At 48.6% G+C, this 12819-nt stretch overlaps 1 long non-coding RNA gene across 1 annotated transcript; it reads left to right on the top strand.

Annotated features, from left to right (window-relative positions):
- The first annotated feature begins 6210 nt into the window (after positions 1–6210).
- LOC112059793 (uncharacterized) lies at positions 6211–12528 on the top strand. The gene is made up of 3 exons (XR_002889069.3): positions 6211–7009; positions 11230–11438; positions 11851–12528. It is a non-coding gene; the product is annotated as an uncharacterized LOC112059793 (long non-coding RNA).
- The last annotated feature ends 291 nt before the right edge of the window (positions 12529–12819 follow it).

Here is a 12819-nt window from a genome sequence, read left to right as displayed (position 1 = left end):
GCAACTCCCCTAACCCAGGATGGGAGCAGAGTGCTGAGCTGGGGGCACCACAGTGAGTGGCCAGGGAGGTCCCAAAGGTGGTGGGTGGAGGTCTGGGGGAGAGTTGTTGGTGAGCTATTGGAGTATGGGGATGTTGGGGGCTGTGGCCGGTGGGGCTGAGGTGTTGGGGGCTGCAGTTAGCGGGATGTCTTTTCAGGGCTGCTGGGGGTGAGGTAGCTGTCAGGCTGAGCAGGGGCTGGTGGAAAACAATTGTCAACCTGGTCTGATCAGCAGTTTAATTGTGGTTATGGAGTGGCCCAAAAGCAGCTGAAGAACACCAATGAGTCTTTCCCTTATTTGATGCTTGCAGAGAATATTAATATTGGACAAACAGTGTTTTACATGTGCTGCCAATGGGCTTTTTGACATGTGCTTTGGCTGTGCCTTGCTCCTTAGTTTACAGTGGGGTGTATAACAGCTGATACGTTTCATGTTGATACAGTATGTGTATTTAATACTAATGTGTGAAGTCTCATAACTGCTGTTGAGCAGATTTTCAATTCGATACAATTTACTGGTAAAACGTAGGTTAGGTGTTGAATGTGGGTGTTTTAGCTTATGGTGACATCACACATAAAATGGTCTCCAAAATTTAGCTCACATGTGACAGAATTACCAACTTGAGCTCACTTCTGCAGGGCTCCTGCACTATAAAATGTAGCCCTAGATCACCAGATGAATTGTCCCCTTTGAGGCCATTATCAACTAAAGGAAGTTAGAGCAGCTAAGACGCTGCTCTGCCTTACACTGGGGGTGAACTGGCCCTGGCAGGCTGTAACTTGGGAGAGTGCAAGGGGAGCATAGTGTCCCGTTTCCCTCTCCCCTTTTGTCCTGGGACAAACAGTGTAGTCAGGCCCAAGCACCGGGCCCTGCCTTTCCTGACTTCTGTGCATCCAAAATCTTAACCTTAATGTTACACTAATGAGAAATTTCAGTCCCCAGGATAATGACATTAATAGTTAGGCAGACCAGAAGATGCTGAACTGATCTGAAATAGGTTTAGGCAACAGCACCAAAATCACCTGTGCAGTTATTCAAGATTTCAGCTGATCTCACAAAAAGATTGCCACTACTTACTCTCTTCCAAGCAAGGACTGTGCTTCTGGGAAGTGCCTAGCATACAGCTGGGCATGTGCCTAGTAATAATCTTGGGCTGCATCTCTACCAGGACCAGAAAATACACCTCTTCCAGCTTTGGATCCCACCCACTACCAAAAACATAGGGGTGGATTTGGATCTGGGGATTTAAATCTGAGATTTCCACCCACACCCGCCAAAGTGGGGGCCGGGGGTCAGACTTGAAGTTCTTGTGAGGCTCCAGCTTAATAATGTTTGCTCCTGTGGGACTCCTACCCAATCACCTCTTGTTTCATAAAGTTCTGGGCTGCTGCAAATAGGGACTTAGAGTGAATGTGCCATCATACTGGAAAGGGCTGGTGAAGAAGACAGTTCTGCCTAGACTAAATATAACCTGCAAACCTGATGTGGACATTGCAGAATGGTATCGAAGAGAGTGAACAACAAATTGAGGATCACCCTTACTGTCTTTTGTGTTTCAGAAGGCCCTAGAACGCTGCCAGAGCTGCTGTGAACATATTATGGCTAAAGAATCTGTTTCAGCAAATAATAGCATCCAGGAGTTCTGCATCTAAAGGCAGCAGGGGGCTGCCTGTAAAGCTCAGCGATTTTAAGGCCAAAGAGACTATTGGATCCATCCAAGATAGTTATATGGCCCTCATTATCATAGTATCTGAGTACCTCACAAGCTGTAATGTATTTATCCTCACCACAGCCCTGTGAAGTAGGGAAGTGCAATGATCCCAGTTTTACTGAGGGGGAAGTTGCATCCCAATTCCAAATATGGAGGTCTTAGTTTCAATGGGAATTAGGGCCCTACATGCCTTTGAAGATCCAGGCTTAAGTAATTTTTCCAAGGTCATACAGGAAGCCTGTGGCAGAACAGGGAATTGAGCCTGGGTCTCCTGAATCCCAGGCTACTGCTGTAACCACAGGACTGTCCTTCCTTTCTAGAGCCACTTGTCTGACCTACTGTAAAATTCAGGCCATAGAATTTCACCCAGCTAGCCATGAGCTGAGCCTAATAACTTGTGTTTGGCTAAACCGTATCTTCGAGAAAGGCGTCCCGTCTTGAGCCGAGGACAGCAAGCGATGGAGATCCACCACTTTCCTTGGTAGTTTGGTCCACTGGCTAATCACCCTCACTACTAAAAGTTTGTGTTTTATTAGGGTTACCATATTTTGTGCCTCCAAATGGAGGACACTCCACGGCCCACGGCCCCGCCCCCTCCCCAAAGTCTCCGCCCCCTCCCCTGCTTCCCGCGAATATTTGATTCGCGGGAAGCCTGAAGCAGGTAAGGAGGGTGTGGGGGGAGGAGGCGCGGCCCAGGCTGGCCCCCCAGCGTTTCCAGCCTGGGTCGGCTCGGGCCCTGGGGTGCCGGCCCCCGCCGACCACCCCCGTCCCGCCCAGCACTGCCGGCCCCCGGCGGCCCGGCGCACCGCCCAGCTCCCCGCGGGCCTGGCTGACCGGCTCCCCGCGGGCCCGGCCGACCCGGCTCCCCGCGGGCCCGGCCGACCCGGCTCCCCGTGGGCCCGGCTGACCCGGCTCCCCGCGGGCCCGGCTCCCCGCGGGCCCGGCTGACCCGGCTCCCCGCGGGCCCGGCTCCCCGCGGGCCCGGCTGACCCGGCTCCCCGCGGGCCCGGCTCCCCGTGGGCCCGGCTGACCCGGCTCCCCGCCGGCCCAGCTCCCCCGGCTCCCCGCCGGCCCGGCTGACCTCCCGATTTTCCCGGACATGCCCAGCTTTTGGGGATTTCCCCCCGGACGGGGATTTGAGCCCCCAAAAGCCGGACATGTCCGGGAAAATCCGGACGTATGGTAACCCTAGTTTTATTTCTAATTTTGATTTGTCTGGTTTCAGCTTCCAGCCATTGGTTCTTGTTCTGACTTTAGTACCCAATATTTTCTCCCCATGATGGTACTGTAATCAAGTCACCTCAGTCTTCTTTTGGAAAAATCTAAACAAGTTGAGCTCTTTAGTCTCTCACTAGAAGATATTTTCTCCAGCCCTCAAATAATTTTTGTGTCTTTTTTTCTGCACAGTCTTCTGTTTTTAAAACATGAACCCCAGAACTGTAAGCAGTGTTCCAGTATCTGTTTCACTAATACCGTACACAGAGGTAAAATCAACCCCCTACTCACTACTCTCCTGATTATACATCCAAGGATCATTTTAGCTCTTATTGCCACAGCATCGAACTGGGAGCTCATGTTGAGTTGCCTGTCTACTAGGATCCTGGGATGTTTTTCAGCATCACTACTTTCCAGGATACAGCCCTCCCCCTCCCCCCCCCGGTCTGGCCTACATTCCTTGTTCCTAGTCGTATGACCTGGAAAGCTAGGGGAGAATTTACTTTATATATGTACATTACTTCCCATTTGAGGCCTGCAAGCAGCAACTTGAGTCACAAGAACCTGCATGGTTCTTGGCATGAGATTCTCCTCTCATTTCCACCAGTATAAACCAGGAGAAACTCCCCTGGAGGTTAATGGAGTTGAATGGGTACGTTGGGTCTTTTTCTCTCTACACAGCAAACATTACAGGAAGGAACCACATGGGCACAGTGATTGTTATTGTCCTGTTCCATGATAATCATATCAAGCTTTGGAAGCACCTCTAGCCACATACTTTCCTGCTTAGCATTTAAAAGCAGATGGGATCAGATAGGTCCCGATGACCACCACTCTGCTCTTTTTAACAAATACAATAAAAATATTATTCAAAACAGAAAGTAAGAGAGCACAGGGGATTGGCATCCTTGATACTGTACTTCAGATACACAGTTTCACAGGCACAAATCCAAGGCCTAAATAGAAATAAAAATAAGTGATGGGTTTAAGCAACAAAATTCACATTTAAACCTGGATTTCATCCCTCCAGCTGAAGTTCAGGGCTGTTTGTATCTGGGAGCTTTGGTTTGTTTTATAGAGATGGAGCTGCCAGATTCAGATTGGGGATCAAATTCCAAATCTTCCACATTTTGCAGGCATCTAGGTTCAGGTTTTAGTTTGGGGCCCATCACTAATAGAAATATAGTAGGGGAAAGCAGGAATAATTGCAGACAGACTTTCTAGTACAAGTTGTTTGCACTCACATCACTGCTATTATTATCTCAATATCATTGAATGCTGCAGCTCACATTTTGACCAGACCCCAAAAGACAATCCCAGATGATTGCTCTGGACACTATAAATTTAAATCAATTATATCTGCTCTCAAAAACATCCACCTACTGCCTCCTCAGTAGCAACATCTGTGGACACCCATAATTTATTCATCTGAGTACGCACTTAAACATCTGCTGGAGTGCTAGTTGAGTTTGTTAGAGCATTACTTTAAAATTTTATAAACTACTGTCCAGGTGGCAAGTTTTAAAGTTAAGGAGGATAATTACTGCAGGGAAAGGGTGTTAAACAGGACTCAACCTAACTAAAAAGGCCAAGCTCTGCAGAGGGTGCATTTATTGACAAAGGAGACACATGAGGAAAGCTCTTTAGGGCTTACTGACTGCCAGGTGCAAACCAATCCTTACTCCCCACTGCCTCAGTTTTAAATGGAGTTGAATCACAGGTGAGGATGATACCAAATTTCCTCTCTGCACCTGGAAACATTGCACTTTGGTGCGTACTTGAACAAGTGAGGAAAGTATACTGGGCATGCTCAGTTTCAAATATTAATAGCTTTGTTACTGCTAATGCACATTTCTTCCAATAAGGGGAAATTCCTCATTCAGGACTGTGTGTGTGCCAAGTCTGCAGTTTGGAAACAGCCATCAGCAGGGACAAAAAAGTGCATGTGTGCAGGGGCGGACCCACCTTTCCACTGATGACAACCACTTCTGTAATACTCAAAAAAAAAAAAAAAAAAAAAAAAAAGGGGGGGGGGGGGTAAGGAATAACAACATTTTATTAAATTTTCCATCCAATGTAGTTTTTGCTTTCGGGGATGAGACCAAAGTTGAGAAATTTTATTACTAAAAATAAGGTTTGTGAATGTTCTAAGCATTGACAAGGGAAGCTCATTATGGATGAGCACTACAGAAACCCCTAAGAGAGAGAAAATTTTATCTCAGCAGTAGCTGAGTAGCTATAGCACTAGTAGCTATAACAGTGCTCCCACCTTCTCTAATACCCTTCACTAACCCTTCCTTTCCACCTCGGAGTTTTTCTGCCTCTTCAAGTAAAATTCATATTACATATAACTATTTGCAGACCTTGCCCTATTCCCCTGAAATGGTATCTTTTCAGTTTACATGAGTTCAGATCTCAAAGGAACAACACCCTTCCTCTCCTATCTATTCCTTTCTATCCATGCCCTGCCCCCTTTTCTAATGCATCCATAACCATATTATGTAGGTACCATATACAAAATGTAGAGTGACATTCTGTGTGTCCTAAAGATGGACCCAGCTTTCGTCTCTGTTTTAAACAGTGTTCTTGAGTCGCCTGGGATTCCTCTTGGTTTCCAAGAGGCAACATTGCTGAGCCATCATGTAAACTCCACTGTGGAGAAGACCTGGCTGAAGAGAAGACTCTTGCACTGGGCCTTACAGATGGTAAGTCTTGTCTCAGTCTACTTTCTAGATGTAGTGGGTAGGGTTCCATCTCTGAAGATGTGAGAGGCCTTTCCTCGCTTTATCTCTTTTTCAATGAAGGAGTGGGGAGGATCTGGCTACGTGAACCTATTCACATCCACCCCAACTCTATGCTCTAGAGTGGGGAGAAATGGCTGTGAAATATCACCTTCCTTAAAAGAGAAGAGGCCAGGAGAGGACACCAAAGGATTGAACTTGGAGATGCTGCCGTCTCTTGGTTTTCCTCTTTGTGAAAGAGGGAGCATGGAGTGGAGGTTGGGCCAGGAGAGGCTATCCTTTCCTTTTCTTGTGTGCGCGCAATTCTGTGACATCACCCTGCAGGGCAAAAATATCCCACCCCTGAAGCATGGCAGGGAGGGAAACCTGCATAGGCAGAGGCTGACCTGCGTAAAGAACAAATGTGTCAGGGATGCACATGATGGGGAGGGCAGGTGTATCACTGCCCATATAATAACTCAGCATTTACATATCATTATATATTTCCCCAGCACAGTACAGTAACTCCTCGCTTAATATTGTAGTTATGTTCCTGAAAAATGCGACTTTATGAGAAACGATGTTAAGCTAATCCAATTTCCCCATAAGAATTAATGTAAATAGGGGGCGTTAGGTTCCAGGGGAAATTTTTTTGCCAGACAAAAGACATTATGTACACATACAATATAAGTTTTTTAAACAATTTTAAACAAACAGTTTAATATTGTACACAGCAATGAATGATTGTGAAGCTTGGTTGAGATGGTGGATATTTCCCAGGGAATGCCTTACTGCTAAATGATGAACTAGCACTCGGCTGAGCCCTCAAGGGTTAATACGCTGTTGTTAATGTGGCCTCACACTCTACAAGGCAGCATGGACTGAGGCAGGAGGGAGGAAACACAATAGATGCAGGCTGGTAGCTGCAAACACTTTCCTGCAAAAACTGAACATGATGATGAGCCCACGCTATCCAGCTGGAGGGCACCACTCCCTCCTCCTGATAGTACATGCACGGCTGCACAGGTGCTGACTTTCCAAAGTGCTGGGGGGTGCCTGCATGAGTGAGAGAGAGAGAGATGTGCATTGCCCCTTTAAGTACGTGGACCCACTTCAAGTATGTTGCCCTTTTAAGCAGATCAGACAGGAAGCAACCGCTTCCAGCAAGCTCCCTCCTTTCTATCCCTGAGCCCTGTCCCCCTTCTCCGCTTTGTGGAGAGGGGTTTCAGAACGGGGAGCGGGGGGCAGGAGGACATCCTGATATCGGCACCCCTTTCCTCCCCCCAAGCAACCAGGAAGCTCGCAGGAGCAGCTGAAGGGCAGGGTAGGAGCAGCGCGGCAGTGGGGGGAGGGCCACCTGAACTGCTGCTGGGCAGCTGCCGAACCACATATCTTACAGGGAATTTAGGGGAGCTGATGGGAGGGAGTGTCTGCTGGATCCCCCTGTTTCTAATCCCCACAAGGAGGGGCTGCTCTTCCAGAGAATCCTGTGAGCAGTGGACAAAGCAGGCAGCTGCCAAACGACATTATAAGGGAACATTGCACAACTTTAAGCAAGCTTGTTCCCTAATAGATCAGCAATGTAACAATGAAACATCGTTAACCGGGACGACGTTAAGTGGGGAGTTACTGTACACACATTTACTAAATAATCCGCACAGCACCAATGTGATACGCAGTGATGTTGTAGTTGTGGCGGTCCCAGGATATTAGCGAGACAAGGTGGGTGAGGTAATATCTTTCATTGGGCCAACTTCTGTTGGTGAGAGAGACAAGCTTTCCAGCTTACACAGAGCTCTTCTTCAGGTCTGGGAAAGGTACTCAGAGTGTCACAGCTAAATACAAGATGGCACAGATTGTTTAGCATAAGTAAATACATATTTCAAGGGACCATTCAAAGTGAAGTGGCCTGTTAACACCCCTCTAGTCATAGGGAAGAAAGGAAGGCGGGAGGGGAGAAGCTGGAGGGGGTTGTTAGTGGGTTATAGATTGTTGTAATAATCCATATATCCAGTGTGTCTGTTCAGTCCATGATTTTTAGTGTCTAGCAAAGTTATGAATTTAAGCTCCCAGACTCGTCTTTTGAAAAGTGCTGTGCAGGTTTCCTATGAGGACGAAGACTGAGAGGTCAGAAATGGAGTGGTCACTTTGTGAAAGCCGATAGGGCGTTTTTGTCTTTTATCATTTTCCTATGTGAGTTCTTTGGAGAGCACAGTGATTGTCTGGTTGCGCCCACATAGTTGTTGTTGGTTAGCACCTATGTGTGGCATTCACCTGTGACAGATGGGGAAATGGAAACACAGGGGCCTTGTCTACAATAGCCTATTTCTTTCTGAAAAATGTCCTGCCATTGCTAATACCTGCACAGCTCCCCCAGTGGCAGCTCTAGTGTAGACAAAGCGCTAGTAGCCACCAACCATTGGGTCGACCTGCTCTGAACAGGATGCGATAACATAGTGGTTCTAACACCACGGCAGTGTCTATGCTAGTGCTCTTACCATTGCTAGAGCTGCACTAGGTTCAGCAATGGAGGAGTCTTTCAGAAAAGAGGCTGGTAGAGACTCAGCTAGAGACATTAAGTATATGCTGAAGGCCACAGAATGAGTCAGTGGCGGAGATGGGATTAGTTCTCCACAGAATGTGAGATTAGTGCTTGGCTTTTATACATGGGCTGATTTAGTCACAATACCTCTTGCATGGGTGAGAAGCAGATGTCTCACAGAGGAAGGGGAGTATGCATGGGATGTCTCTTGGGGGGAGCGATCAGATCTCTCGGGAGTGTACACACTGTGGCTGTCTTGGGCAGGAGCACACCCGAGGGGACAGGTATGTCCAAAACATGTTGGGAGCAACACAGGGAAGAAGGAGAGAGGCCCTCCAACCACCTCCACCAAAACCCAGCTGTCTCCAGAGTGGGAGAGGGAATCAAACCTACAGCAGAGGCTGGTAGCACAATTCCCCCAGGTGTAGTTTGTTCCTCTCTGCGTACTCCGCCCATAACAAGTATGGCTAACTGTGTGTCTCCCCAATGGGCTGAGCCAGAGCCCATCTGCACAAACAAACTGACCATAGCAGGAGCTCATGTTATGGTCAGTTTGCCTGGTTAACAGGCCCTAAGGGCTTAGCTGAGAGATGAGTCTGAGCTCTCAATTTCTAATCCAGACCTCCCCAGTTTCAGAGGGGCTTGGTTCAGGCCCATCTCTAGTTCAGACTGAGGAGATATTTGGCCTGATTCTCAGTTCTGCCCAAACTCCTGTCGGCTTGGGAAATGAGGGGGGGAGGGACGGAAGCATATTCTGGGGCCAGCGTTTGGGCTGTTCTGTCTTGAACTCAGCTCCCCTAACCTCATGGAGCACAGCTGCGCTCTGGCCGTGCCCTCTGGCTTTTGATCATACTCCCTATACCACAATTACACTATACAGGATATAAACCCTCTTGCCTCAGTGCCTAAATACCTGGGGATTTCAAGAACCTTCCCCCTGCAGGCAGGTTATTCCATAATTATCCATTACAGGCTTCTTGCACCTTCTTGAAGCATCTGGTACTGGTCACTGCTGAAGAAAGGATGCTGGACTAACTGAGCCACCGGTCTGATGGGCTATGGGAACTTTCTTTGATCCAATGTTGAGGCTTCCTCTGGGCTTCCAACTTCATCTCATAGTCTCTGTTCGTCTACTAGAAAGTAAAGTCTTTAGGGAAGGGCTTGTCTTCAGTTAGTGCTTTGTACAACAATAACCTTGTTCAGTGATTACCAAATGAATTACAGTTTATCTGGTCATGGGGCACTTGAAAGTTATATGCAGCTTTGTACTGTGAATTCTCACTCCAGCATAGATCAGCTGGCTGGCTGGTGAGACTCCTGCAGCCTGGAATTGTTGCACTGCGAAATGTAAATGACTGACTTTGAAAGTCCTTGCCGAGCTGACGAGGAAAAGGCCTGACACAATGCGTGGATAATTATTTTCTTTTAAAATAACAGAGAAGCACAGCTCCTGCAGCTCCTTTTGACACCCACCAGCTCTCACTTTTGCTGTAGAGTAACAATCACATTTAGAATGTGTCTATTACAAGCAAAGTTTCCATGTGTTTAAATCTAATGAATAGTACATTGAAAGGAAAATATTTAGTTTAGAAATTCCTCTTTAATTTCCTATAACCACTTTTTTCCATACTAAGCCTGTCCCGTGCCAGTGAAGTCCAGTGTATTGCGGTTTTCAAGGAGCTGAATGTGGTGAGGGAGAGGGTTGCCTGGACTAGTGCAACCAGATCACTTGAAAGTTTCTTCTAGTTACTACTCCCCTCTATGTCCCTCACAGCTCTTGCTTCACAGCTAAGGGACTAACCTTAGGTTTTGATGTTATCAAATGAGAGTGAGGAACTGAGGTCTGATCTACACTATGGCGTCAGGTCAACATATGCCGCATTAGGTCAAATTTATAATGTGTGTCTCTACACTGCTGAGCCCTTTCTGCTGACCTAAAGGACTTGTAAAGTCGATGCCTGTATTTGGCGAGAGGCATAGCATTAGAGTCGACCTTCCCGGGTCAAATTAGGTGTAGTGTAGACACAACGCTGTGTAATTTGTTGGGATTGGCTTCCGGGAGGTGTCCCAGAGTGCTCCAATGTGACCACTCTGGACAGCACTTTCAACTCCACTGCACTTCAGCCACATACACAGGAAAAGCCCCGGGAACTTTTGAATTTCATTTCCTGTTTGATCAGCATGGAGAGCTCACCAGCACAGCTGACCATGCCTGCCCAGGGCCGCAGACGCGCTCCAGCATGGAGCATAAAGGAGACACTGGATCTGATTGCTGTGTGGGGAGAAGAGTCTGTGCCGGCAGAGCTCCAAACCAGCAAAAGAAATTATGACATCTCTGCCAAAATTGCGCAGGGAATGGGGGACCAGGGCCGGCTCTAGGCACCAGCAAAACAAGCTGGTGCTTGGGGCGGCACATTTTTAGGGGCGGCATGGCCGGCGCCAGAATGCCGCCCCTGCCGCCCCGAAAAATGTGCCCCGGCCGCCCTAGCTCACCTCCGCTGCTGCTGCCACTCGTGCGCCACGGCATGTGAAACAGCTGATTCGTGCACCGCTACTCGTCCTCCCTCCCAGGCTCTCAAACCTGGGAGGGAGGGGGAGACTCCGAGCGGCCGCGGCGCGGGCGCCGCTTCTCCCCCTCCCTTCCTCCCTCCTAGGCTTGAGAGCCTGGGGGGAGGAGGCAGGGCTGGGGATTTGGGAAGGGGCGGAGTTGAGGCAGGGCCGGGGGTGGGGTAATTAAAAAATAGGGGGGGCGGCCAAAATTGTGTTTGATTGGGGCGGCAAAAATCCTAGAGCCGGCCCTGCGGGGGACAAAGGCTACACCAGGGACACACAGCAGTGCTGCGTGAAAATAAAGGAGCTCAGGCCAGCGAACCAGAAGACAAGGGAGGCAAACAGTCGCCCTGGTTCTGAGCCCACAGACATGCTGCTTCTATGAGCAGCTGCATGCGATTCTAGGTGGGGACCCCACCAGTACCCCAACACTCTCTGTGGATACCTCCCAGGGGCCACAGGCAGCCTCGGGCAACAATGAGGAGGACATTGTTGATGAGGAAGAGGAGGAGAATGCGCAGCAGGGAAGAGGAGGAGAATGCGCAGCAGGCAAGCAGAGGATCCATTCTTCCTGACAGCCAGGACCTTTTCCTAACTCTGGAGCCAATCCCCTCCCAGGGCCTATTGTTGCGGGACTGTGATGGCGGGGAAGGCACCTCTGGTGAGTGCACACTTGTAATCACACTACAGGGGTTAAATGCAATTGTGTTTAATGTTTAATCTGAGGTAAACAATCGGGATACAGTGGTGGCCAGTGCAGCCACGCAAAGGGTGTTCCCCGGAAAAGCCTGTTTATGTGCCAAGAGTTCCCCACCAAAAAATGGTGTCCCCGGGTGTGCCCTGACACCTCCTTCCCTTTCTTGTGTGCTTACCATGCCTGCCTGCAAACCGAAAGTCTGCCATGTGTTGTACCTTACTGGTAGGCGCTTCTTTTAAAAGACAAAATGTGGCCGTGTACCTCAGGGAATGCATTTACTGCTGTGAAGTGTTTCATTCATTGCAAGAGTTAACCTTCTGTTTTCAACAATGTATGTTCTGTAAGGCTACCCTTCTGGGGGTTTTTTCCCTTGCAGCTGCAACCTTGTGTGAGGGTGCTTCCTCCACACCAGCACAAAGGCTGTCCCAGATTAGAAGGTGAAAAAAGCGGACAAGGGAAGACATGTTCTGTGATTTGATGCGTTCCTCCGAGACTGACAGAGCCCAGCTGAATGCATGGAGGCTCACACAGTTGGAGAGCATGCGCACTGACCTAGAGGGCAGGAAAGCATGCAGGGAACAAGAGCATAACACACAAGAGGAGATATTGCGACTTATGGGGGAGCAAACAGACATGTTGAGGCATCTGGTTGAGGTGCAGGAAAGGCAGCTACACCTTAGAGTCCTGCTGCACCCAATGATGAACCAGCTGCCCTCCTCACCAAGTTCCACATCTTCCTCTCCCAGATGTCTTAGAATGCGGGGCGGGGTGGGGGGGAGTTCCGTTATCCCTTGAACTCAACTCCAGGGGATGGTTCATGGAGCAGAAGGCTCTCATTCCCACAGCTTGGATTGCTAGACAGTGCAGTTGTAATAAGCTATGTGTCCTTGCCCCTCCCGTCCTGTGTTATCAGGACCTTAGACCCGGGTTATCTTTGCTATTCATTGCTGTCTTTGTTCAGTGTTTGATAGCATAATAAATATGCACGGATTGAGGACAAGAGGCTCTTTATTCATTGTGCACACAGTGGTTGGTGGGCGTTTAGTTTACAGGGCAGTACATGCAAAAAAGGGGGCAGCTTGGTAAGGAACAACACACAGAACTGTCACACCAGCGTTGGGTCATTCATGAAACTGGTTTTCAAAGCCTCTCGGAGATGCAGTGCACCTCGATGTGCTCTTATTTCCCTGGTGTCTGGCTGTTCATAATTGGCAGCTAGGCGATCTGTCTCAACCCCCCACCCCCCCAGAAACTTTCCCCTCTTACTTTCACAGATATTATGTACTATATAGCAAGCAGCAACAACAATGGGAATATTGCTTTCGCTGAGGTCTAACCTAGTGAG

The sequence above is a fragment of the Chrysemys picta genome, chromosome 4, assembly GCF_011386835.1.
Source record: "Chrysemys picta bellii isolate R12L10 chromosome 4, ASM1138683v2, whole genome shotgun sequence".
Classification (NCBI taxonomy): domain Eukaryota; kingdom Metazoa; phylum Chordata; order Testudines; family Emydidae; genus Chrysemys; species Chrysemys picta.
This window is presented reverse-complemented; position numbering and strand designations above follow the sequence as displayed.